Source organism: Canis aureus, chromosome 8, assembly GCF_053574225.1.
Source record: "Canis aureus isolate CA01 chromosome 8, VMU_Caureus_v.1.0, whole genome shotgun sequence".
In the NCBI taxonomy this organism is placed as follows: domain Eukaryota; kingdom Metazoa; phylum Chordata; class Mammalia; order Carnivora; family Canidae; genus Canis; species Canis aureus.
Window position 1 is genome coordinate 23,935,267 of NC_135618.1, and position 25,950 is coordinate 23,961,216.

Here is a 25,950-nt window from a genome sequence, read left to right on the forward strand (position 1 = left end):
GTGAGCTGGTTCTAAGTAGACTACTGGAGATACCACTGAATTAAAGGAAAACTGCTAATGGCACCTCCCTGGGTGGTTGTGAGAATTAGTAAAGATATTTTAAACGAAAATATTTTGACACATAGAAAGGTGCTAAATAAATGCAATATATTCTTACTGAGAATAATTATCAAAGGCCCAATTCAAGTATGTTAAGAAGTAAATATTTGGTTTTGGCTCTTCAGGAAAAGAAGTATGGATCAAATTGAAACAAAAATTTGAACTCTTCTCACTCCATCCACACAGAGAAAATTCAATACCTAGAATTTCCCTATTTACTGAAAAATAGAACATTAGATATTTTCAACTTTCTTGAAAGTAATTGTTACTTTTTGTTCGGCTGAGTTTATTAAAAGTAGTCATTTATTATAGATTGGACAGAAAAGGGTGGGAAGATAAAATCACAGATTTAGTTTTGGTGACCTAAGTATGAACTGCTCAGTTGTATCATCTTTTTGTTTACTTTTTAGTATCTATTTTTTATTATTTTGATTAACGCTTGTAATAACCGCTCATATTTCTATATCCTTCTCATATATTAAACACCTTATTTACATAATAGGTACTGGTTAAAGAGTTATTAAGTATATATGCTATTTCAATTAGGAATCATAATAACTTTGGTGGAATAGACAGAGAGTGTGCACATTCTTAACAGCTGAGAAAAACAAAGACTGATAGTGGTTAAGTGATTTTTCTCCAAAGTCAGAACAGAACTTAAAAAGAACTGACCACCTGTCTCCCAATCCTGTAATTCTAATAGCTTCCATGTTAAGATTGAAATTTAGTGTTGCAGTAAGGTAGGTTGTGTTGAATTGCAGAGACCTTTTAATGCCAACATGAAAATTTTATTAACTTTAGTTAGATTATCTTTCTGATAAGAAAAACCATACCATAGGCCCTGGTTTAAAAATATGTATACACACATACACACACACACATACACACACATATACATACTTAGGAGAAAAGCATTAACAACAACAACAATCACAAATCAGCTTCTTTACCCAAATACCTCTGCATAATCCATAATGAAGATTTGAATGTCTTTCCTTTCACACACAATACATACACTCAAATATGCATATCCATATTATATGATTGGCATTGCTGTACTTATTATTTATATACCACCTTTTATATAATCAGTATAAAACAAATATTTTATGCTTCCATATATGCTTCAAAAGCACTGCTTATATACTTACATAATTCATTGTGTAACAGTAACATAAATTAATTTAGCTGGACATGAGGCTATTTCCAATGTTTCATTATTATAAGTAATAACAATGAAAATCTCTACTAAATATTTGTCAAAACATTTGATTATTTCCTCATACTATTTCTGGGAAAGAGATTTTAAGTCCACAGGGCAGGAAGTTTTAGAGGACTATTGATACCTATTTCCAATTTTTTTTTTTCTGAAAGCATGAACCAAATTGCTCTCCCCAACAGTCCTATATAGAAACATGTATTTCCTGCATTCTTGCCAACACTGAACATTAATTTTTTAAATTTTGCTATTTGATAGTTAAAAGATAGACCCTGGATTTTGATTTGATATTCTTTGATTACTAATAAGCTTGATTTTTATATGATTATTTGTTCTTTCTATGTCTTTTCCAGTTATTATTTCATTACCTCGGTCCATTTTATTTCTTTCAAGGGGCTATTGAGATATTTCCATTTTTCTCCCCTATTCTGAGACCTATAGAAAAATTTTGAGCAAGGAGGTGATATACGATCAGATCTGTTTTCTCTTCCGACTGAACAGTGTAAAACATTTTGAACAAAACATATGGGGATAGATTTAAGCATATTTACATAGTACTAATCTCACATGTACTGCATTTCTCCCTTTTTAAAATTAAATTAAATTAAATTTTTTAAGCTGCCAAGTGGCACAGACTGGCAATATACATACTCCTTAAGTTACACAACAGTCAAGCAGCTAAAGTCACGATTTATGTATGTGTGCCCAATTAGAAAAGAGGCTAGTGCCAAGATAATCACAAATTTGCCATAAACTAAAGTTTATTACCATTACACACGAAGAGATATTGGAAGAACTTCTTTTATTTGTTCCAGTTGTCCTGAAAAAAGAAAAAGATTATGTGAAACACAATTCAGATAAAGGTACAGGTGACATTTATTGGGTGTTGGCTAGGCATGTAGGCACTTCGAAATGTTTCACATGTATTAATTTAATTTTAAATTAAGTTAAACAAATGAATTTAATCTTTACAACAACCTAAGATAGCCCTTATCTTCAGCCCCATTTTATGGATTTGGAAACTGAGGCACACATTCAGGTGACTTTCACGGGATGACTAAGTATGAAATTTGATCCCAGACAGTCAGGCCCAGGAGGTTATGTGTGTCACCGTCCCTGTTAGAAGTGGAAGAAATGTTTCAATTACATGTAACTACATTTACTTAACATCTGCAGTATACTAACCATTTGTTTAATACATAGTGTATTTGATATATGGGGATAAAAAAATAAGATATGGTTCCTGACTCCTAAAGTGCACAGGTAAATGAAGACACATGAGCATAGAGAGTGATAACTACTGAAAAAAGAAGAGTTCTGTGGAAGCACAAGGAAGTGTACTTAGCTCTGTCTCTGGGGATGAAACCTGAGCTGAGGCTTGAAGAATCAGGAGAGGTTACTAGGTGAGGAAGGAGGGATGAACTGTCTGGGGGAAATGGAACACTTCAAGCAAAAACACAGAGGCATAAAATAGTTGTAGCTACTCCTTTGAGGGTTTGGTGGAACTATGACATGTTTGGTATTATTGGTACGTGAAATACCAGGTGTCCAGTGCTAGGAAATGAGCCCATGGAGGTAGGTAACTAACAAATACATAGTCAGCACCTCTCATGAGTTAGCTTTCTGCTGAAAACTGAAAATATTACCAAACAAATCAGAAACGTTCTCTGCATGAAAGCAGAATGTATCAATCCTACAAATAAATAAGAAATGAACAAAATATAGGTTGTGGAAGATACTGTGAATGAAGCAAACAGGGAAATAGGGTGTTGGAGAGCGAATAACTGGGAATGTGTTTTAAGTGGGATGTTCAGGGAAAGACTAGGAACCAGTCATGTGAAGATTAGGAGAACTTTCCAGGTAGAAGGAAAAGCAAGTATCAAAGCCCTGAGTTAGGAAGGAACTCCATATGTTTTAGAAAATGAACACAAGCCCAAGAGGCTGCATCATACTGAGCAAGAAGGAAGATGGCAGATGTTAAGTTTGAGAAGTAGGCAAAGCCGAATCTTGCAGCCTCTGTAGTTCACGGTCGGAAGACTGTATTTTGTCTGATGTGCAATAGAAAGTTATTAATAGGCTTTTAAGTCATGGCCATGGCTTTGTCTCATTTCTCACTCAGACTGTTGTGGGGAGAATGGTTGAAGCAGGACACAAGAAGAAGCTGCTAGATCCTCAAGGAGTTTCTGATTAGTGGTGCAGCTGAGAGATAAGGAAGGATCGGAAGTCACTGTAAGGACCTTGGGCTTTCTCTTAGAAGTGAGAGAGTGTTGAAGGGTATTTTTGAAGAGTATTTTTGCTGGGGAGTCATGTGGTGAAATTTGGGGTTTAGATGTATCACTTTAGTTAGGTTATAGAAAACAGGGAAAGAAAATCACTTGTCAGGAAATTTTTTTCAATATGTGTGTAGGAGTAACTACAAGTCTCTATGTGTGAATATAAATATGTATATTCTTTTCTCAAATGTAAATTCTTCCTGGAAATACAGAGGACTCTCAAAAGACATTATGAACTGTTTGATCCTTTGACTTTTTTCTCTTTCCTGAGGGTGTGGGGCTCCATGGCATACTTCCAAAATAGATTTTCGATCATCTCTGAGCAGATTATCTAGACTTCTACCTCAGAGAGGAGCTGATGTTATTCCATAGAAGGAAAACCAGTGAAAGAAGATGTTAATACATTTGTTCCCTGAGTAGTGGACAATTGGTGATGATCCTCCCTCTCATGGCTCATGAGGCCCTTGACAGTTGTCACCATTATCTTTCATTTGGTGATGGGATTCCTAGAAGTGCCCTATTACCTTGCATCCCTGTCCTGGACCCCTGGTTAGAGGTCCCCACATGTTCAACTTGTCAGATCATTCCTTGCAGGTAGCATGAATGCTGTAGAGTTTTTCACAATAAAGTACTGTTTCCCAGGAATTCTGAGCATCCGTTTGCCTGCTTCTCTTTCAGATTCAGCTTATAATTCTGGAAGCACTCATAGAAGATGGTGTTGTGTTCACCACAGTTGTATACAGCAATAGAGGAACATTTTGAAATGTTCAACAATTCACATTACTCTTAAATTTGTTATCTATAGACAGGTGTAGCATGCATGCAGCATGACACATGTTTTGTATTGACAAATAGATGGACATGAAACCAGAGTTGTCAATAGTTTCATTTTGTGAAAATATTTAATAAGATTTATTATTAAAATCTAAAATTATTTTTAAAGTTAAAATTATTAGTTTTAATTAAAATGGTAATTTGAATAACATTTAGCTTTAAATACATTTCATGAGAATATTTTTTAAAATCAAATAAAATTTTCAACTTTATTTAAATATTTTGAGTTACAATTTAATGTTCCCTAATAATGATTTTAATTTTAATAAATAAAATTTTTAAAGATTTTATATATTTATTTGACACAGAGAAAGAGAAAGAGAGCAAAAGCAGGGGAAGCAGCAGAGGGCAAGAGAGAAAGCAGGCTACTCACTGAGCAGGTGGCCTGATGCAGGGCTCAATCCCAGGACCCTAAGATCATGACCTGAGCTGAAGGCAGATGCTTAACCAACTGAGCCACCCAGACACCCCTAATAAATGATTTTTAATATTTTAAAAAGAAATAATTTAGAAACATTTGCTAATAATTTTTTCAGTCTGCATTTTTTATGAAAATACATTTCATTTTTTAAACTTAGAGTACAGTTGCATTTAATTTTTTACTTTTTAAGTTATTAATGGAATGAATGCAAATATGTAAAAATCTTGTTCACGACATGGTGAATTTGCTGAATTGAAAGCAGGTAAATGTCATGAAAGATATATAAAGTAATTTATTGTCTTTATTTTTTTGCTATTGTTTCTATTTTTATTTTGCCTCTTCCCCAGAAATATTCGACAATAATTAAAGCTAGTTGCCTTTACTATTTTGCCAACTTTTAGCTATAAAAAAACCCCATAGCTTTACACATATATTTCTATTTTATTGTCATGAAGATATGTTTTCAGAGTAGGAAATAGAATTGCATATTTCAATTTTTTAAGCTTGATTTATAATTTTTTAATATTTAGACATATGATATAGGGGCCTCCATCTGTATCCTTGCCCTAGACCCTGCAAATGTTGGAGGAGGGTCTGTTGATCCCCGCACAATCTCTCCTGTGTAAAGTCTTCACAGCTGCCTGCCCACCCCGTTTCCCTCTGCTTGGCTCACTCTCTCCTTATCCTTCCAGACTCAGCCCCAAGGTCAGTATTCTGTGATCCCTCTATCTATACTTAATCACTCCCTCTCAAGGTTCCCACTGCACTTTCCATGTTTTCTTATGATTATGCATTTACATGGATGGGCCGTCTCTTCTACTGCAAACTCATTGAGGCCAGGGATTCCTTAGTCATCTCAGTATTATTAATGTTTGCCACAGAGCCTGGCCTGTAGCCTGTGCCCTCTCTGTTTGATGAGAAAACACTCGCTCCCACTCTCCATGTGCAGAGCAGTGCTTGTGTCCACATACTGCATTTTCTTGTGTGTGATGGGACATAGAGAGGCACATGCCCAAATACACGTACTCTGACAACAGATACAGAGTTCTTGGAGTCTGCTTCCCAAATCGAACAATATGTTGTGCTATATAGATTTTTTAAATTATGATCTTATTTCCTTTGTAGGGCAAATTCAAACTTGCCTCTTCCTGCTTTTAGAATGGCAGATATAAAGTTGGCATTATCATCTGTTCTTAAAGTTGAAAGTACTTGCCTTCATTTTTTGCTACTTTTGCTATTAACAGCTTACACTTACTTTTGTTGCAACTTAGCTCGTTAACACTATACAATAAAAATTTAAATTTAAAAAAATTTTTATTTTAAATTTAAATTTTGCAGTGTTGGTTAGATTTAATTCAAAGACATTTATTAAGAAAGAGTCTTTAAATGTGAATATTTCAGGACTTTTCTCTATACCAATGAACACCAAGACCAAACCTACCTTGCTTCCCTGTGTTAAACAATTCTTTGACCAAGCTTACTTTCCTATTCCCATGCCAAACAATACTGGAGCCAGGCAAAAATAATTTAACTACTTGCTCCAGGAAATACCTGCTCCTGGAAGATAAGACTTGAACCAACTAAAAGAGATTACTTATCAAGACTAGCAGCTTGCTCATCAGGGCCTGTTTCAAAACTCTTACCTCACTGTACCCACCAATCCAAATCTATTATATCATAAAATCTGCAGAATCCCAACTAATATGCCTCCTTGCAAGACTTCCCTTAAAATCACCTCATAAACCTTATAAATATCCTTCTCTGACACCCTCCTTCTTAGTGTAGACTAAGACTCTATCAAGGAGACGGTCATTACTGAGATACACCTAATAAGTTTAGCTCTGTTTCATCAACAGGTTTTTCAGGCCATCTTTTGGGGATTCAACAGTAAAAATATATACCAAATATGGCATCTCAAGATTCCAGAATTGAAATAGCATACTTCTAGGAGACTCCCTTTAAGCTTCGTGTCTAGGGTCTCTCTGTGATGGGTGCTATGTTCCACAGTGGGCCAGAGCTGTGATTCATTTATTTTCATCTTCCAAATGTCTACTAGGAATAAGAAGTCCTTGTTTAGGAATCCTTTGCTCCTCTGATCAGATTGAAAACTCTTTTCCTTGGAAAAAAAAAGATATCTTGTGACTAAAAAATACTACTGTGCGTCTCTCTGTCCTCAACACTTTCTTTTGCAAGTATGTTAAGATGATCAAAGGAAGAAGGTGGGTGTAGGCCTGATATGTCCATCTCTGGAGAAGTTCACACCAGGCTCCTTATAAGACAAAATTTACCTTGGGTTATCTGTGAAAGTCTCATGAGATCCTTTTTTTTTCTCATGAGATCTTGACTCAGCCTTGGTCTTGACTTATTCATGAGAATCTGGTTCAGGGTAGATTCTTTATTTCAAACCTTCTATCTACATTTGAGATGGCTAATGAATAGGTTAGGGACTATAGTAGACTGAATGACTGTGTCACCTCAAAATTCATAGGTTGAAATCCTAAACCCAATATGACTGTATTTGGAGATAAAAGCCTTTTTGGAAATAGTTAGGGTTAAATGAGGTCACAGGGTAGATCCCTGATCCAACTGGATTAGTGTCCTTATATGAAGAGACAGGAGACAATTTGTTCTCTCTATCTCTCTCTCTGCCATGTGAGGACACAGTAAGAAGGTGGTCATCTGCAAATGAGGAGAGCTCTCACCAGGAATCAGATTGGATGGTGCCTTGATCTTGGACTTACTAGCCCCCAGAACTGTGAGAAAATAAATTTTTGTTGTTTAAGCCACAAAGCCTATGATATTTTGTTATGGCAGCCTGAGATGATTAATACAGGAGCCTAAAATACAAAGTGCACAAGCAACATATTCAGAAGATCAATGTTTTCATGATGGTGTCTCAGTCCCATTCCATGTCCCCTTGCAGTCAGAGAGACCTGAGAATGACAGGCTCAAGGAACCTCTGGAGAGAATGTTGTGCCAAATCAAGGTCTTTGAGCTCTTGGATCTTGGCAGAACTTTTGGAATTTTTTTTTTCTAATTTTTTTATTTTCACTATAATTCATTTATTTATCCATTTCAGTAGCATAATTTTGCCAAGAATAATTTAGAATTACAGTGGTTACTTTGGCCAAATTTCGCTTGAAAAAATTATTCATTTGAGAAGCACTTTACAAGGAAAATGGTCTTTATTTTTCATTAGCGTACTGAACCTTCCAAAAGAAATCCAGTTTCCAAAATTAATGCTTTCAAAAGATTCTTTAGACAGTCAAATGGGAAGTATAAAGAATTTAAAATCATCTCTCTTAGATTCTTCTAAACTGTAATTTGAATATAACAGCCTTGATTCCTTTAGTCCTCCTCCTCTTTCTTAGGATCCTATATTACCCATATTACTACCTTTCTTTCTGACTCATCTCCTTTCCCTTCTAGTCAACAAGAAACTCCCAAGTCTCAAATGTTGCTTAATGTTAAACCCACTTCAGAAGAGATCGAGTTATTTCATGGTAAGATTTGAAACCCTGGTCTTTGAATTGGGAGCCATTTTTAAGCACTTTCTAAAACCTACACTCACAGAAATTTACAAAAGAATTGAGAGTTGTTCGAAAAACAGATTATTTGGGAATCTCAGATTGAAATCAGTTGGCTCATATATTAGTAGGAATCTCAGATACCAAAAATTGGATGAAAAAGAGTGGAAAGTCAGATTCTGAGAATAACCTAATAGACCCTGACTTGCAGAGATTAGAAAAGCTACAGATGTTGAGCAAGAGCTGTAAGAGGCCATCCTCAAAGTCTGTTCTGTGAAAATAGATTGCACTGTAATCTTGTCCTGCAAGCTAAGAAAGGATGAGTCTATCAGTGACTTCAGGAATAGGATCTTTAACCCTTTAGACAGCACTCAAGAATAGATCCTGAAGCAGATGTGACCCCCAGCTCACTTTCTTTGAAAGCTTCCATCCAGAACCATGGGATTTAACATGAAAGCAAAAACAGGAATGAGAAACAGCTCTGTTGCCACATCTTCAACTACACAATACAAATCCTGATGTAGCCTTAAAACAAAATCAGAATAAAGTCTAGAATAAATTAGTGGTCTTCCAGATAAAGCAATTGGATGCTCTCACCCTAATCAAAGGATGTGCGTAAGGAGTTCATCGATAAAGACACTCATAGGCAATAGAAGCAGAAAGAACAATGAAAATTATTTAAATTACGCTAGTGAAGAAACTATAGAAAAAATTAAAATGGGTGGGCATGACAATGTTCCCAAAGGGAAATCTCATGTTCATTTTCCCATTTTTTTCTCTCAAAATCACATGGTGAAATTTCTGCAAATATTAAAGGACAGTCTGTCAAATTGTTTGTTCATACCACAGACTGCCACCATCACCCAACATTTCTCTTAGGACTAAGAAACTAATAATCTCTAGATGTTTCTACATCTCAGTCTATAACCATCACCTTTGACTTTTAACCAAAGAACATATTTTTTCCTCCTTTGTAATATCACACCTGTGAACTTAGTAAGGAGGGGTCTAGTGGGAAAATGGAATTCTTAGATTAAAGGTTCTACTGTTCACCTCTTTCATGAAATCTTGAGGAACATCTTACTTATAAGCAGATAATAGATAACTTGAATATTAATATATTGGAGTTTATGTGTTTTAAGTAAAGTCCTAATTGAAAATCTTCTCAAGATATAGGACTACTTGTGGTAAAAGTAAATTTAAAAATATATAAATATTTGCTGTCCTTAATATATATATATATATATATATATATATATATATATATATATCTTTATATATATATAAATTCTTCTTATGCTGGCAAAATTATTGGTGCCAAACTCATCAGATCAGATTGACCCATACAAAAAGCTCTATCCAAGCTTTCACAATCCTGTTTAAAACGCGAAACTAAGCAAGAATAAATCAGTGGTTGAAAGACTACTAGGGAAAAGACTCATCATACTTAGTATCAACCTTTGTAACTCTCCTAAACTTCCAGATATTAAACCCAATGGGAAAGGATGCAGACTTGTTCAGAACTTCAAGACATAAATAAAGTAATCCTTCCCTCTTTTATTCCTTGTGGTATCAAATACATCTATTTATTTTGTCTTTGGTATCCCTTCAGGCTTTTTTTTTTTTTTTTTTTTTTTGACAGTTGTAGATTTGCGTTTTGCTTTTTTGGATTGTCTTTAGCTCAAGATAGTTAGTACCTGTTTGCCTCTTCCTGGAAAGTCAAAAATATACCTAGTCCTTTCAATTTCTGGTAAAGATGAAGTAGCCCCACTCCTGCTAGGTCCTCCTTCCTACTAAAAATCTGTGAACATTACAAAACAAACAAATGTAGAAAGACTAAAAGGTGGAAAGAAGGTAGACCGTTTAGGTATATCTCTACATGAGGAAGGATGTGGTGGCTTGTCACCTGGGTTTCCATATTGCCTCCTGTAGATCTCACACGGGAAGTTGCAAAAGCCCCCAACCCAGAACCATTAACAGACACAGACAAAACAATTAAAAAAAAAAGATCATTGCCCCTAACCCAAGTTTCAGGAAAAAGGCAGCCTAACAATGAAAGAACCTTTTTGGCAATTCCTGCCCTCTACCGGGCCACTGACCGACACAAATTAACATTCTTCACTGCAGTTCCAGCAGGACTGAGCAGACAGCTGATCTTCCATGCCACCCTCCAACCCTGGGGAAAGAAGTGATATTCAGATTCCCCTGGGTGAAGTATGAGCAGACCAAGGGGAAGCTAATCTATCCCCTTCGCAGTGGAAGTAAATGATGGCCCTCCAACTCTCCTGCTGGGGTGGTATCAAAGGGGCTGAGGGGATGACTGTCTGACAGAGGTAGGCAACACTCTATTTCCCCTCTAGGCAGTGCCCTCGGGTCCAGGGGCAAGCTGAGATCAAGTGAGAAGATGCAAGACGGCTAGTCACCATTATGTTTCACCATCCATCTCCAGCATCATCAGGGTCCAGCCAGGAGCTGAGCCTCCACCCACTCCTGGCATCCAGGAGACCAAGCAAGGTGCTGTGAATGGGGGCTAATCCCCACAGCATTCCACTTTCATTCCACCTCTGGTGTTAGTGGGTCCTGCTGGGGCCCTAAATGTCTACACCCACCTGGAGGCAATGCAACTCAACAAGGCAGAGTAAAGCAGGGCTAATCAGCACTCTGGTTCCCTGTCCTATCCCAGTGCCTGCAGGTCCCAGGCACTCCTCCACCCCCATGTGGCATCAGAGGCTGATGGAGGCCGCACACATGAAGTGGGGGTCAGTTCTCCGCCTCCTCACCCTGTGTGGAGCTGAGTATCCATGGCCACCCTGATCAAGACAAAGTCAGATGATAGGAGGTGAGGCTAGCTGGCATCCATGGGTATGGTTTTGTGCCAGAAACTTTTAGAGTGGCTTATTAAGTAACAATAGATAATGGAAATAGAATTTGGATGCTGGAAGCAGGGTGCAGCTATACTAAATTGTAAACTATGAGACATTGATTTTGTGAGTAGGTATCAGGCAAAAGCCTGGCAACTCAAGAAGGCTGCCAGTGGGGGCAGGAAGGCATGAAGACATTGGTAGAAACTGTCACTTGCAGTAGCAAAGAAAGTAGGAAATATCCCTGATGAACTAACTCCATGGCAGTGGTAAGGAGATTTCTAAGCAGTGTTGGAGGTACTGTGTGTCTTCTTCTAGCTGCTTTTAATAAACCATGAGAGGAGAGAAATGAAGAAGTACTCAATTTTCAAGTAAGATTTAGAGAAAATCTGGCGGCTGCAGATACTCTTTACAGCCAGCAGGTTCTCAAAGTCAGAAATAGCCTATGGCAAAGATACATTTCAGGGTGCCATCAGGAAAAAAGAAAGCCAAGAATATGACTAACAAAACCCCTTGTTAAGACCTCAGAAATATTTAAGCCCGAACATCAAAGACCCTTTACACTAGACAAAATGGCTTCCAAGGGTCTTAATTGTAGGCCTTGCACATCTTCTCCGTTAAATCATAGGATTTCTAGGCATCTCAAGGGCATTGTTCCATAGCTTCAAAAAAGATCCAGGGAGAAAAGGGCCTATTCTGCAAAGATTTGAAGGTGTACTTTTGTCTAATGGTGTGAATTATAAATGGAAATGTAAGAAACCGACAAAGTGGTTGGGCCTAAGGTCACCTGGAGAGCTTGTGTGTGCCAGCCTGGCACCCTGCCCCCGCCCCAGTCACCAGCCCCTCCGCCGTCTCCAAAGACCACATCATCCACACCATCTCCATGCCTTGTGGCTGACTGTCAGAGGCTCAGTGGACACACCCTAGTGCTCCTCAAAGGGGTACAGGCTCCCTGCTTTTATTATTAAAAAAACCCAAAAGGTAATAAACACTCAGCTCTCTGTTTGTGTGCAGTGACTGACTCTCATTTAGCTTGATTTACCCAATTTATTCATATCAATTAATTGGATAATGAGTCACCAGCAATCTTTAGGTTTTGCAGAACCATTATCCTCATTTCCTAATTTACTTCAAGGGAAATGATGTATGTAAACATTTTCTGAAATATTAGGAGAGTATATCCATTTTTCAACACACATAAATTATTACTTTTTTTCACTTCAATTCCCATCTCAAAATATGCAAAAGTGTTTTGTAAAATCCTTTTAGGACTGTTGTCTATTTATAGCTCCCCTTCCGCCATCCTTTTAACACTGTTTTGATGTGCTCTTTCTAAAATGCAAATCTGATTCCCTCATCTTCACTTCCTGGCTTAAAAGCCTTCATGGCTTCCCATTACCTTCAGGATAAGGATCCTAAATGTCCTCCCTGCTCTGTGTTCTGCCCAGGTCCGTCCATCACTTAATACCCAATTCCAAACTTCTGGCATTTTTCTGAACTGCATTTTCTCTCCTGTCTTTCTTTTACAAAAGTAGCTCCCATTGTTTGGATGGCTTTTCACCGTGTTTCTGGCACAGTCTTTGCTTGAGCCCAACTTCTTAGAAGGAATTCCTGATACCTCTTCTTTCTACCTTCTACCTAGGTATCCCTCTTCTGAATTGACACACAATGTGGCTCTCATTTTTCCCAACTGTCCCAATTTACAGGGAGTGCTTTGAGGACAGGACCTGCCTTTCATTTGTAAATGCTCAGGACTCCAACTATTGCCTGGCATCTAAGGGGGCTCTCAGCTTCTTTTCTGAATGAGCAGAATGAAGGTATGAACACTTGATGGGATGAGTACTGGGTGTTATTCTATATGTTGGTAAATTGAACACCAATAAAAAATGAATTAAAAAAAAAGTGTAGATTTTCACAAGTGACATCTTGTGAAAGGACAGGAGGTCCTCATTCATCTTTTAGAGAGGGGAGGGAACTGTCTGTCTCCTTACTTTTGGAGAAATCTTCAGGCATCAAACTTCAGATATTTCCAAGGAAGGGTTTTTTAGGAAGACATATCCTATTGGAGCCTAGAAAGCTGCAAGAGGTGATAGGGCTGCCAGAGAAAGGTCATCTTTTCAGGAGATCATATGGGATCACCACTGCTCCTGGTAGAGAGGCATGAAATGATTGTTTCTTTGACTCCTTTTCAGTGAAAATTTATTAATTTAACATAGAATTTTTGAGCACTGACTATGTGCCTGGTGCTGGGGATTCAATCATGAATAAGATGTTTGATCTATTCTCACCAAATTAAAGTGGATCATAGGAGAAAAACACACAAAAAAATTGCAAACAAATGACCACTAAATTCCAGTCATTTGAGATAAAGGCCATGAAACAATTAGCTACATTTGTTCATTCAAGGAAATGTTTGATGCAATTTAACTTCATCTGTGGAGGCAGTAAAAGCTTCCCCAAGAAGTCTGAGGGTTTAGAATAGTGGGTGGGCAAAATGAATTCAGGAACAGCATGCACAGAAGCCTTGCAAAACAGAAGAATGGAAAGAAGGCTATTATCAACAGACTGTGGTAAGCAAGGAAAAGTAGCCCTAGATCAGATTGGAGAGGGAGGCATGGGTTGAACTGACCCCTGCCTTTAACCACTCCATGAACAAATTCTGGTCTTTTGAACTTTCGTTGCCTTTGCGACAGTCTTACAAATTTAATCCACAGAGGAAATAGAAAGGCTCTGAAGATTTCTGATAGTTAAGTTTGAAGTTCACATTTATGCTCATTCCGAAGTATCATTCTGGCTATTGTGAGAATAGTTTGGAATGGAGCAGCAGGAGGTGTGGGCAAGTCATGAGAGAGAAAATTTATCTAGGCAAACCAGTGAACATCTCTGTGATTGCCCTTGGCAAACAATGGCAAACTTTCTGTCCTCGATCCTCAGCGGTTTTCTATGTAGTTCTTACACTAGAGGTAATTCAGTAGCTGAATGCCAAGTAACAGAGCCAGTGGGGGAAGTGGATACATGTTAGAGCTGGGTTTCTTGGTGCCCAAGGCTACATTCTTCACCTGCTAGGCCTTGGTATCATTTACAAGACAGGATATCATAGGAAGAAGGGCAATGTCAGTGAGCCAACTCAATCACCCATGAACAGCCATTTGGAGATTCCTGAGTTGATGGTATCTACATAGAAAAAAGTGTTAATAATCAAGTCAAATTCTACCTTGAACAATTAGATTTTGAGAAAGGGAAACCAAAGAGATGCCATGAAAGAAAAAACTTGGGGATTTTTTTCTTTTGCTTCTTTCCTTGCATTTTTTTTTTTTTCCCGAGAGAGCGAGAGAGTATATGTGGGGGGCAGGGAGAGAGAGAATCTTAAGCTGGCTCCATGCTCAGGGCAGAGCCCAATGCTGGGCTTGATTTCATGACCCTGAGATCATGACCTTGAGATCATGACCTGAGCTGAAATCAAGAGTTGGATGCTTAACCTACTGAGCCAAATGGGGTCCCTTCCTCCTATTCTTGTTAGGGCCTACACCTCCACCTTACACATGCCTTAATATATATCCTCCTTGTAAAGGTCAAGGAATTAATGATTTCTTTGGAGTCTTCCAGTACAATAGACAACATCTAAGGAGTGACCAGGAGGGGTCATCATGAATGTTCTCCAAAACCAATCACTCCAAACACCTTGATGCAAGACCTCTGGCTCTGGGGCATAAGGAACTTATGGAAGGCACCTGAGCTCTTGTCTCTGTTCATTCAGTTCCTGGATGCCTGAGAGGACATGTACACTAGACATCGTCCTCAATAAAATCTCTAGATCCCAAGCAAAGATGAAACTCATGCTCCCTTTCCTTTCCAAGTCTCCCAGACACTCTGTCTATATCAGCTCTAAGTCTTCCATAAACTCTGCTCTCACTTCCTGCTGGCTCGAGTTTCATTTCCATCCTGCATGAAACAGAGGACCCTTTTGGCTGGGACCCCCTCTGGGTCCTCAGGCTTGATCTGCCTGCACCAATCCAACTTAAGTAGTTCTCCCTATGTTTAAGAGGCTGTCTCATTCTGCTGAAATTTTGGCAATCGAGTGGAAAGGAATCTCACCAAATGGCCCCTGCTCATTGCAAGTGTCTGAAAGAGGAATACAAGTTTTTTTCTTTTTTTTTCTTTAATTTCCCGAACAGCAGGTCCTTATTCATCTTTGTGTTCCTAGCACCTAGAAATGCTTGAAGCTTAGTAAGTCCCCAATAAATAGAAAGCCTTACAGCATAGTTAAGAGCTTGGGATTTGCCAGCAAATGAGGGTTCAAGTCCAGAATCCACTACTTCTCAAGAGTTTCTGGGGCAAGTTAATTAACCTTTCCAAGCCTCAAATTTTCTATCAACAAGATGATGATTCAGTATTAACTTCTTAGCTCATCACCTAGCAAATATGAAGGACTTCATATATTTTAGCACTTATTATTAATGTTTGTTGAATGCATGAATGAACTCATGATGAAACAATTAAACCATTTATGAAACTGATGATGAAAAAGAGCAAAATGTGCTACCCTTAGGGGCTCATCATATTTAATAGGTTCTTCAATGTCTGTAGCTGTTGTGTTTCTGGGATAAGATGTGATGTTTTTAATGTATTAATTTACATAATAAAAAAGCTTTTGTGGTCATCAGGATATGGCCAGGATGGAAACCCAACCAGGTGCCTACAGCCTTCTAGAGTCTGGCTGAGGAGCCAAACTTCTGCTGCTTGGATCCAGATATGGTTACTGGGGTAGCCATGGCTTTGGAGGAATGGAATGGTCCAATCAGATGGGAAAGGCATTCAGCCAGCATAGACAGTATGTATTGGGAGAGACACTGATGATGGGTCTACCAGAAATTTCAAAATTAAACACAATTAGATTTTCTGCGACCTATGTTATTGTCTACCATGTGGAGAAGCAATTAAGCCTAGATTTCCTAAGAGACAACAAAGCTTTAAGTCAGAGATTATTGCAAAATTTTCACATCTGAATAATTTTCAATAATTTTGGCTAAGGCACCTGCATACATTGCATCATTAATGTTTTGTATCTGCTTTTTTATAAGTTTCTAAAACTATATGTTTTCAACTTTTATAAACTAAGCACAATAAAATCACCTATAATCCCATCATCTTAACACAACCTTGGCCAATATTGGCATTTGGATATATTTCTTTTTAAAATCTTTTTCTTGGGATCCCTGGGTGGCTCAGCGGTTTAGCGCCTGCCTTTGGCCCAGGGCGCAATCCTGGGGTCCCAGGATCGAGTCCCACATCGGGCTCCCGGCATGGAGCCTGCTTCTCCCTCTGCCTGTTTCTTTGCCTCTCTCTCTCTCTCCCTGTGTCTATCATAAACAAATAAATAAATCTTAAAAAAATAAATAAAATAAAATAAAATAAAATAAAATAAAATCTTTTTCCTAGCTACTCTTTTCATTTACTTGTAGCCAATGTATACATAAATGGTTATATCCTATCTTTCTACTTGGCATTTATTATAAATATTTCCTCCCATTATTTTATAGTAATCATAAGCATCATTTTATTTTTATTTCTATAAAAGCTTATTCCCACTAAAAAAAATGCATCTGGTGCTGAATGATTTTATTTTGTTTTATTTGTAAAGATCTTATTTGAGAGAGAGAGAAAGAAAGACAGCTTGAGCAGGGGGAGAGGCAGAGGGAGAGGGAGAAGCAGGCTCCCCACTGAGCAGAGAGCCCAGTGTGAGCTAATATCATTTCCCTCAGGTCTCAGGATCCTGAGATCATGACCTGAGCTGAAATCAGATACTTAACCAACTGAGTCACCTGGGTGCCCTACCAAACAATTAAATTAGAGTTATAGCTTCCATGAGTTTAAGTTCTAAAGCCAGAATACAAGTAAGAAATTACTTTTAGATGAATTATTCTTGGGACTTTTTTAAGACTGCAAAGTGAGCATACTAAACATGAACTTCCTCAGCTAATACCTTTCTATAACCCTCAATTAATTCTTCAATTTCATCCCCAAGGATGTTGACAAAATCATACTTTTTATTTATCTAATTACAGCAATATTTGAAGTTACATTCACAGGGAAGAATTTAAAAACATGCACACAAATTTTCCCTAAGTTTCCATGTAGCAACATTGGTTATCTCAGGCATGATTGTGTCTCCTGCTGGAAGGAAAGGTTCACTGAGAGAAATGGCTGGAAAAATTACCAGTATTAATCAAATATCTTCCCCTTACCCCCTGCTCCTGGAAAGTTGAGGTAGACTTTATGTGACTTAAAGAGAAGTACTACAAAATTCTGTCATTGAAAATATTGCCTACCTTTCCACCCTCTGTCTGGATCTAAGAAGTAACCCAGAAGTAACCACCTTTGAATGTTTCTAATATGTAGCCCTGGCTTTTAAGACCCCAACAATCATTTCATATATAGTTAAGGATCTAACAACTAATTGAACTACTCTGTATGCTTTTCACATAGTATTTTCTGCAAATGCAGTAAATGGTGTCCATAACAAATAACAGTAATGACTATAATAATAACACAGTTCCTGAGGCCTTCTTCTGTATCAAGTTCTGGACTGGTCATTTTACATGCATTATTTTGCATCTTCTTCACAAGGACGTAATGAGGTAAATACTATTACAAGAGGGTAGTAATTTGCTCAACATTGTGGAGCTAATAGTTGGTAGAGATGAGTTTATAATCCTAAGTCAGTCTGACTTCTAAGAGCAGTATGCTAACCCTTCTTATTAATATCACTGTACACTTAGATAATATGCTCATACTTCTAAGTTCTTTTTAATCTATTTTTATTGAGATATAATTGACCTATAATATTGTATTAGCTTTAAGTGTATGATATAATGATTTAACATATGTATATACTGTGAAATAATTACACAAGCTTAGTTAACATCCGTCACCAGACATAATTACAATTTTTTTTCTATCTTTTTCATATGATGAGAACTTTTAGGATCTAATCTCTTAGCAACTTTCAAATACACACTATAGTATTATTAATTGCAGTCATCCTGCTGGACTTATTTATCTTGTAACCAGAAGTTTGTGCCTTTTGACCACCTTCATCCTTTTGCCCACTCCTCTGGTACTCACCTTTGGCAACCACCAATCTGCTGTACATACCTATGAGTTCATTTTTTAGATTCCACATATAAATGAGCTCACACAGTATTTGTCCTTCTCTAACTTATTTCAGTTAGCATGATTGGTCCATCCAATAAATATCTTATTTCTTGATTCAGATTTTTTTTTTTTTTTTGTAAGGACTCCTTGCTATTAAATCTGAGAAATTTAACTTGTTTCTACGCCGAAGGTACCCAACTTGCCCAGGTTTGTCTGGGACTTTCTCTGCATCCCAGAAAACTCATCAATCCAAGGCAAACTGCTTCTTGGCACATCTGCTCCACATTCTAACTATTACTAAGCCTGTGCTACTTACAGGAGTTTGTTCCTTAAAGTGGTTGGTTTCTTGAAGCATCTAAATCAGGTGTAGTCATTTTCTCTGTCAGTTAATGGTTCAATTTGTGCTACATTTCCATTTGTTTCATTTGGAAAATTACTTTATTGCTCAAATTTTTGTTTTTGTTTTCTGCGGAATTCCTAATTGTCTTTCTTTTCCTTTATTGGAAAAAAAAAGGCATATGCCTCTCTCAACTTATCACTGGTATCTCACAGCTTCCCAAACAATCTATCTGAGGCACTGAGTCTATAATGTTCTTGATGAGGCGACCAGGGCCTCAGATGGCCGCCTTCCTGTTCCGATTGAGCTGACTGTGCTATAGGGTGTGGAGCATGGGATCCCTGGGCAGTTCAGTGGTTTAGCGCCTGTCTTTGGCCCAGGGTGTGAGCCTGGAGACCGGGGATTGAGTCCCGCCTTGGGCTCCCTGCATGGAGCCTGCTTCTCCCTCTGCCTGTGTCTCTGTCTCTCTCTCTGTCTCTCATGAATAAATAAAATCTTTTATTTTTTTATTTTTTTATTTTTTTATTTTTTTTTAATAAAATCTTTAAAAAAAAAAAAAAGTGTGGAGCAACTTCCTAAAAATGCATTTTGAAGTCCTTCTAGATTTGTTCTTGCTGTTTGTTTCTTTACTTTGCATGTTCTCCATACAATTTCATCTCTGTCTTCATTTTGCTAAACTTTAGGTAATATTTCAGAACATGTACATAGAGGTAAGAATCTCTTATTTCTTGACTAGCTTAAAATGTTTATTTTCACCGGTCCCTTTAATTGACAGTTTGAATGAGAATGAAACCTAAATTCAAACACATTTTCCTCAAGACCTTCAAAGACCACGTTACCATTGCTGATAATATCATCAATATCATTCCTTTTAAGATAGCTTTGTTTCTGCTGCCTTCTTACCCCTCCACCCCAATATTATTTTCATCTAATGTAATTTTCCTGTTTGATCTCAAGATGTTTATGTTTTTGAGTATTTTTAAATGTCACTTTGCTTAAAGAGCTTGAAGAGAATATATATACATCTTCTATATATATATGTATATATACACACAGACATGCACTCATCCTCACACATGTACGATTTTTTTCCTGTCAACTAGGATAAAATGTTCAGTAAAGTTTTCCTTTAGTGAGATCTAGTTTCAGAAGACTATTCCCATGCATGGCTTCAGACACTATTCTAAATAAAGCTATGCCCTCCTCTTCTATTCTCTCATCTCTGCACCCTTGTGGGTTTATCATACACTCATATTTCAACATGTATTTTATGACTGTAACACTACAACTGGCAGGGTGCTCTATTTTTCTTCCCTTTATGTACCGTACTTTTTAAAAACATTTGGAAGGATACTAATCATTCAACTTCTCATGACATTTTTGATGAGTGATATAAAGAAAGTAGAAAGAGATGTCTTTCAAATGGAGAGAGGTAGAGATGTGTGTGTGTGTGTGTGTGTGTGTGTGTGTGAATGTTTTAATACAATTTCTCCCACACCCTTCCCCATATCCTCACAATTTTCCTAGAGTAATGACATGGATATAAAGGCTCTCCTAGATGTAGCAATTTTAAGAGAATACTTACATTGTGAGATTGGAATGGCCTGGAGCAATGCCTTTATTTCCTTGTCAAATCTCATAAACTGAAAAGGTATTAAAGAAATGGTGTTGGGGACTTTGAGAGAAGAGTGTCTTCTTTTTTTCTTTTTCTTTTTTTCTTCCTATTCCCTCAATACTGTTCTGGTGGGCATGAGACCAACACAGGGGTTGGTCTTTGAAAAGCTAGGCAAGTGATAGTCCCCTTCCACAGACATGCTTGAGGTAGGTGTTCTGAGAGACTACATGGCTTTCTTATGGCCAGAAGGCTTGACCATTCTGCTGTCTTAGAATTGGGAATTAGCATACAATTTCTCTGAGAGAATAGGATAGAAAATGTGCCAATAGCTCTCATGAGATGAGGAGAAATCTGATACATTAAGCAATGATGATAATAATAATAATGGTAATAACAATGGTAATAATAATTATTATTAACTCCATGGAACATTTCTTGTGTGCCAGCAACAATGCTAAGTATTTGACATCTATAATTTTACATAATTTTTATAATAATGTTATGGGGTTAATGGCAATTATGGTCCTCACAGAAAAAAATCTAGTTTAGAGATGTCAACAAACTTGCCCAAGGCCACAGATAACAAGTGATGTAGCAGTGATTCAAAGGGAGTCACTGAATCACAGATCCTGAGCTCATAAGCCCTACTGTGTCATTTTCAAATGCTTACTACTATTTATCCAATTAGTTCACCGGATAATTACATTAGGAAAAAATATATTTTTTAAGATTTTATTTATTTGAGAGAGAGAAAGCATGAGAGAAAGAGAGATTATGAGCTGTGGGAAGTAGACTGAGAAGCAGATTCCCCACTGAGCAGGGAGCCTGATACAGGACTCCATTCCAGAACCCTGAAATCATGACCAGAGCCAAAGGCAGATGCTTGACTGACTGAGGCACCCAAGTGCCCAGAAAAAATTTTAATAACAAGATTTATGCCAAGAATTAGAAGTCTAAGCCATCAGATTATGATCACTACTTTCTGAGAAAGCCAAAAAGAAAAACAAAAAACAAACAAAAACTTTCCTCAGAGCCATTCTGATGTAAAATCTAGCAATATTTGTTACTCCTCCAACCCTCGAATATCTTAACAGGCAAGAATGCTTTTAAGCATTTTTACTTTTGGAGATCTCCCCACCCCTAATCATATCAAATGTATTCTAATGTATTCACATCCTAGGCTCAATTTAACTTCTATATAAAAAATAAGAATTGAGTTGAGGAAAAGTTGAACAACAAGCTGAGTAGTTGACATGTTACATTTCACTGGCATTTAATTAGTTTTTTATTTTGTTGAGATTTTTTTCTTTTTTTTTAGCTAAAATTTCCAATCAGTACATGTTTTTTAGATTCAAATACCTTCAGGCACCTCTGCATAGCTCATAGGATTGAGACTATAAGAAAAAGAGACAAAAGCAGGCACTCTGGGGGTGGGGGTGGGGGGGCGCATATTGAGCAGGACAGGCGATGGCGTGCCATGGTTACAAACTCTGTCTATTCCTAGCTGGAGCCTTAAGGAAATCAGATTAACCTCTCTGTGCCTCAGTTCCTGTGCTAAAAATGAAAGGCAGATACTCAGATGATTAGAATGATAGTCACATTGATAATTGAAAACTGTTTTTCTACTCAAAGACATCTTTATTGAGGACTTACTATTAGGCACCAGGCACAACTCTAATGTTGCGATGCAGCAGCTCTCCGTGACAAGTGGGAGGAGGAGGACTACGAAAAGCCTGCCCTCTGGGACATTACACCCCAGGGGAGGAAACATTAGTCAACACTGTATGCACACTCAGGCAGTAATAGGCCTGGAAATAAAAGTGAACTCATTGAAGGGGATAGAGAATGAAAGGAGTCATTGTTTCAGAGAGATGGTCATAGAAGTCCCCTTTAAGAAGGTGACATTTGAGTCAAGGTAGTCAAACCCGTGTGCCTAATATTTCTCTAGAGGACAAGGGAGGATATAAAGATTGGAAGTAGTGAGAGGGGTATTATGGCAGCATGACACAGACATGACACAGATGTTTCTAGAACTTCATGCCATTTTTCTGACTCCCCAGGCTGGCTCTGTTCTGAGTGCTTAGGAACTAAAATAGCACAGAATCCCATTTGGTGTCCATATTCTCCTCAAGAAATGTGTTAGAAAATTACAGAATTACAGTCCTGTGCAAAAGAGTTTTTTTTTTAAAAAAGTTTACCTGATGCAAATTCAAGTCTGTGAATTTACAGTAAATGCCAATCTAAGTTTGCAGTAAATTATTATGGAAGCCATAAAGTAGTACATAATAAGGCTGAAAAAGACATGAAGTGATGATTTAATTTACCTCTACTGTACGGTGGGGTTGTAGATAAATGTCATCAACCCTATTGCATGGATGACGCCCAAGGCCACACGGATATTAAGTGGAAGACACTGAGTTGTGATCTTGGCCTCACCCCAGCACAGAGTGTTCAACCTTGCACCTTAGCCGCTTTTCAAAACATATACTTTGGTTTTATATGCAGACTTTAAAAAAATTGAACATCACTATGAGTGTGAGTCACTTACTGACAGAGGCAACCAGGATAAGGTTCCCTAAGGGAATCCAAAGAATGCGTCAGCTAATAACTGTTTGTGACAGCTCCACCCAGTGAATAGAAGTGGCAGAGATATGGGAAGAAAGGGTCCAAGTCCTCAGGGAGCAAAGAAAAAAAGGAAAGTTCAGCAACAACAAAAAAATCACACATGAATAAGTATCCAGAGTATTTCTCTTCTTCTGCCCCTTAGGGAAAATTCTGGCTTTAAATGCTTCGCATTTCCTCACTTCCAGCCCCTGAACTTTATTATAATATTTGGCATGGAAAGAAAAAGAGAAGCTAGCCTTTCCCCTAACCAGTGGTTCTTAACCTATTGGAATCACCCCGGGAACTTTGAAAAATCCTGATGCTCATGCAGCATTCTCGACCAATTACTTCAGGATGTCTGGTGTGGACCCAAGGAATCTGTGTTTTTAAAGTACTCCCATAGATTTCCAGTTTGCATCTATGTTGGGGAAAAACTGGACAAACAAAAGAAAAACAAAAAATATATATAAGAAAAGGGAAAGGGGTTAGACTGGTGGACTAAAGGACCTGACAGTTTGGGTTTAGGAAATTTTGAAGATTGAAAGAATATGGTGGCATAAAGAAAGAATTTAGGAGAGCGTCTGCCATCCATAAGGATGATCTTGAGAACAGCAGAGCTGGATAGAGATAGGAATTTGAAGATGTTTGGCTCCACAGTAATAACATATTCTCTCTTCTAAATCCAAATCCTCCAGCAGTTTTTCAAGAATTTAAATAAAAATCAAGATTCTAAGTTGTTTTGTTTTTCCCCTTCTCTCTCCTATAAGATTGCTTTTTTCTTTTCATACCATGCAGAGGACACATGATGCCTCATTTATTTTGGGGTTACAGAAATTTGAGGGGGTAAATAAAAGTGAACTAAAAATAAATAGTTATGTAAAGGCCTATTTGCTTCCTGATTTTTTTTTTTTTTTTTGCTTCTTGATTATATAAGAATGAATGATTAGGAATGATAATAATGATAATCATAGATAGAGTTATTGAGCGGTGAGCTTGCCAGTATTCTTCTATTAAACATACTAGCCTAAGTTGTATGTCCCAATAACTATATTAGTTCTACTTTCAAAGGAGAAAATGAAGCAAAGAGAGATTAAAAAAAAAATCTCTCCAGATCAAACAGAAAGTAGTAGAGCCTAAATTCAAGTCCAGACAGTGTCATTTCCAGTAACTGCTTTTAAACATCAAGCTCTCTGCCATGAGAGAGAGAGAACCATGATAACTCAGGAAGAGAGTATTTTTGGAGGATGGATAGGAGCCATTCAGGAAAACAAAGTTCGGAGACCTGCAGGGGAATGGGGTTTAGGAGTAAGAGGATCAAGAGCTGGGAGGCAGCAAGAATCTGTGGAATGGAGAACCTACAGTGGAGGCTCCAGGCAGAGTCTCGTGGTGGGGCAATTAGGACGAATTCATAAAGTGAACAAAGGGGGACAGCCCAGGTGGCTCAGCAGTTTCAGTGCCACCTTTAGCCCAGGGTGTGATCCTAGAGACCCGGGATCGAGTCCCATGTCGGGGTCCCTGCATGGAGCCTGTTTTTCCCTCTGCCTGTGTCTCTGCCTTTCTCTCTCTCGGTCTCTTATGAATAAATAAATAAAATATTTAAAAAAATAAAGCAAACAAAGAAACTGAAAGTTATTCTTGCCACTATCTCAAGTCATTAATTCCATCAACTTTTTTTTTTCCCCCATCAACTTCTGATAATGAAACAGTGACCTTGGGTCCAAGGAGTTTAGGAATTTAAAAAGAAAACAGGAAACATAACATGCTATAGAAATTAAGTGAGAGAGAAGTTTAGAGAATGCTACTCAGCCTTCTTTAACAAAATGAACACTGCAGATAAAACCAGATAGGTCATACCTTTCTGCATTACTCGTCCATCTATCTATCATTCAGGGGAGAGAGGAGCCTAGAAATGTATCTACTGTTACGCAGAATTTATTTGATATCAAAAAAAGAACTAAAGAGTTTAAATCATCAGTAACACTCTTAGTTTATTTTTAAAAAGAAGATAAATACTTTATGGCAATCCTGAAATTATTTAGAGTATAATTAAAAGTATGCATTACATTGAGTTCCTTTCGAAATTGACTGAGGTATTATCTCATTTACAGTGGGTTGTCTCTGAATTACATGAATAAAAAAATATATTCACGCATACAGTGAGCAATGAAAAATGAATAATGAAGTAAATTCTTTCTGACTCAGGACATCAGTTACCTTGTTTGTAAAATTAAGTGGCTGATCGTTCTCTTTCTGATCTCGAATGCTCTTAGCTTATGTTTATCAGTATCTTTTACCTTTATTACATACAGCTCAAAATATTCTGAGCCACAGGTAAACAAAACACAAGTCAATAAGCAATCAGATGCCTTTTTATTTACAAGAGGCGATTTTTGATTTCCAAATTTTATTCCAGGTGCTTCAGAGAACCTGTGCATTGTGTATTTCATTTTCATTGTTTTAATACATATTATTAAAAAATGCAATGAACAGCAAACATGTGGGCTTGAATGATGACACCTAACTCGCTCATCTGGTTAACCAGATAGTCTGCTGTCCTTGGCTGAACTGCCTCATGACATTCTTCTGCATTTGAGTCATTTGTTGAGTCACTATGAGGCTGCTTACACTCGGCCTGTATGTGTCGCTTCAGGTAACACTGTCCACAGGAGGCCTCAGGACAGCACTTGTTCATCCCAGCTCTTGGAGATGCTCACTGGGTTCAGAGGCTCGGCCTCCACCGACGCCTCTCCTGGGTGTGGCCTGGGCAGAGAAAGCGAGCAAGGACCACCGCAACACAGTAATTCTGCCCTGGGGAGAGTTTTAGCTCTTGTTCTTGTTTTGAGGGCTTCCTGTAGGATTTCTATTGTACTAAGTATATGGGAATCCATAAAGAATGATTTACTGTGATTTATTTATTTATTTTAAAGATTTATTTTAGAAGGGGGGGGTGTGCAGCAGGAGGGGCCCAGGGAGAGAGAGAGAATCCTCAGCGGACTCCCCTGATG

At 37.7% G+C, this 25,950-nt stretch overlaps 2 long non-coding RNA genes across 3 annotated transcripts in view; one reads left to right on the forward strand and one right to left on the reverse strand.

Moving 5' to 3' along the window:
• LOC144318516 (uncharacterized) overlaps window positions 1–25,950 on the reverse strand; it is a 483,084-nt gene that overhangs the window by 22,551 nt on the left and 434,583 nt on the right. Inside the window, exon 14 of the long non-coding RNA XR_013384486.1 lies at window positions 2,087–2,138. This is a non-coding gene — a long non-coding RNA (uncharacterized LOC144318516). The remainder of the gene's footprint in view (window positions 1–2,086; window positions 2,139–25,950) is intronic.
• Window positions 25,608–25,950, forward strand: part of LOC144318513 (uncharacterized) — a 33,176-nt gene continuing 32,833 nt past the window's right edge. For both annotated transcript variants that reach the window (XR_013384480.1, XR_013384481.1), the window contains exon 1: window positions 25,608–25,742. This is a non-coding gene — a long non-coding RNA (uncharacterized LOC144318513). The remainder of the gene's footprint in view (window positions 25,743–25,950) is intronic.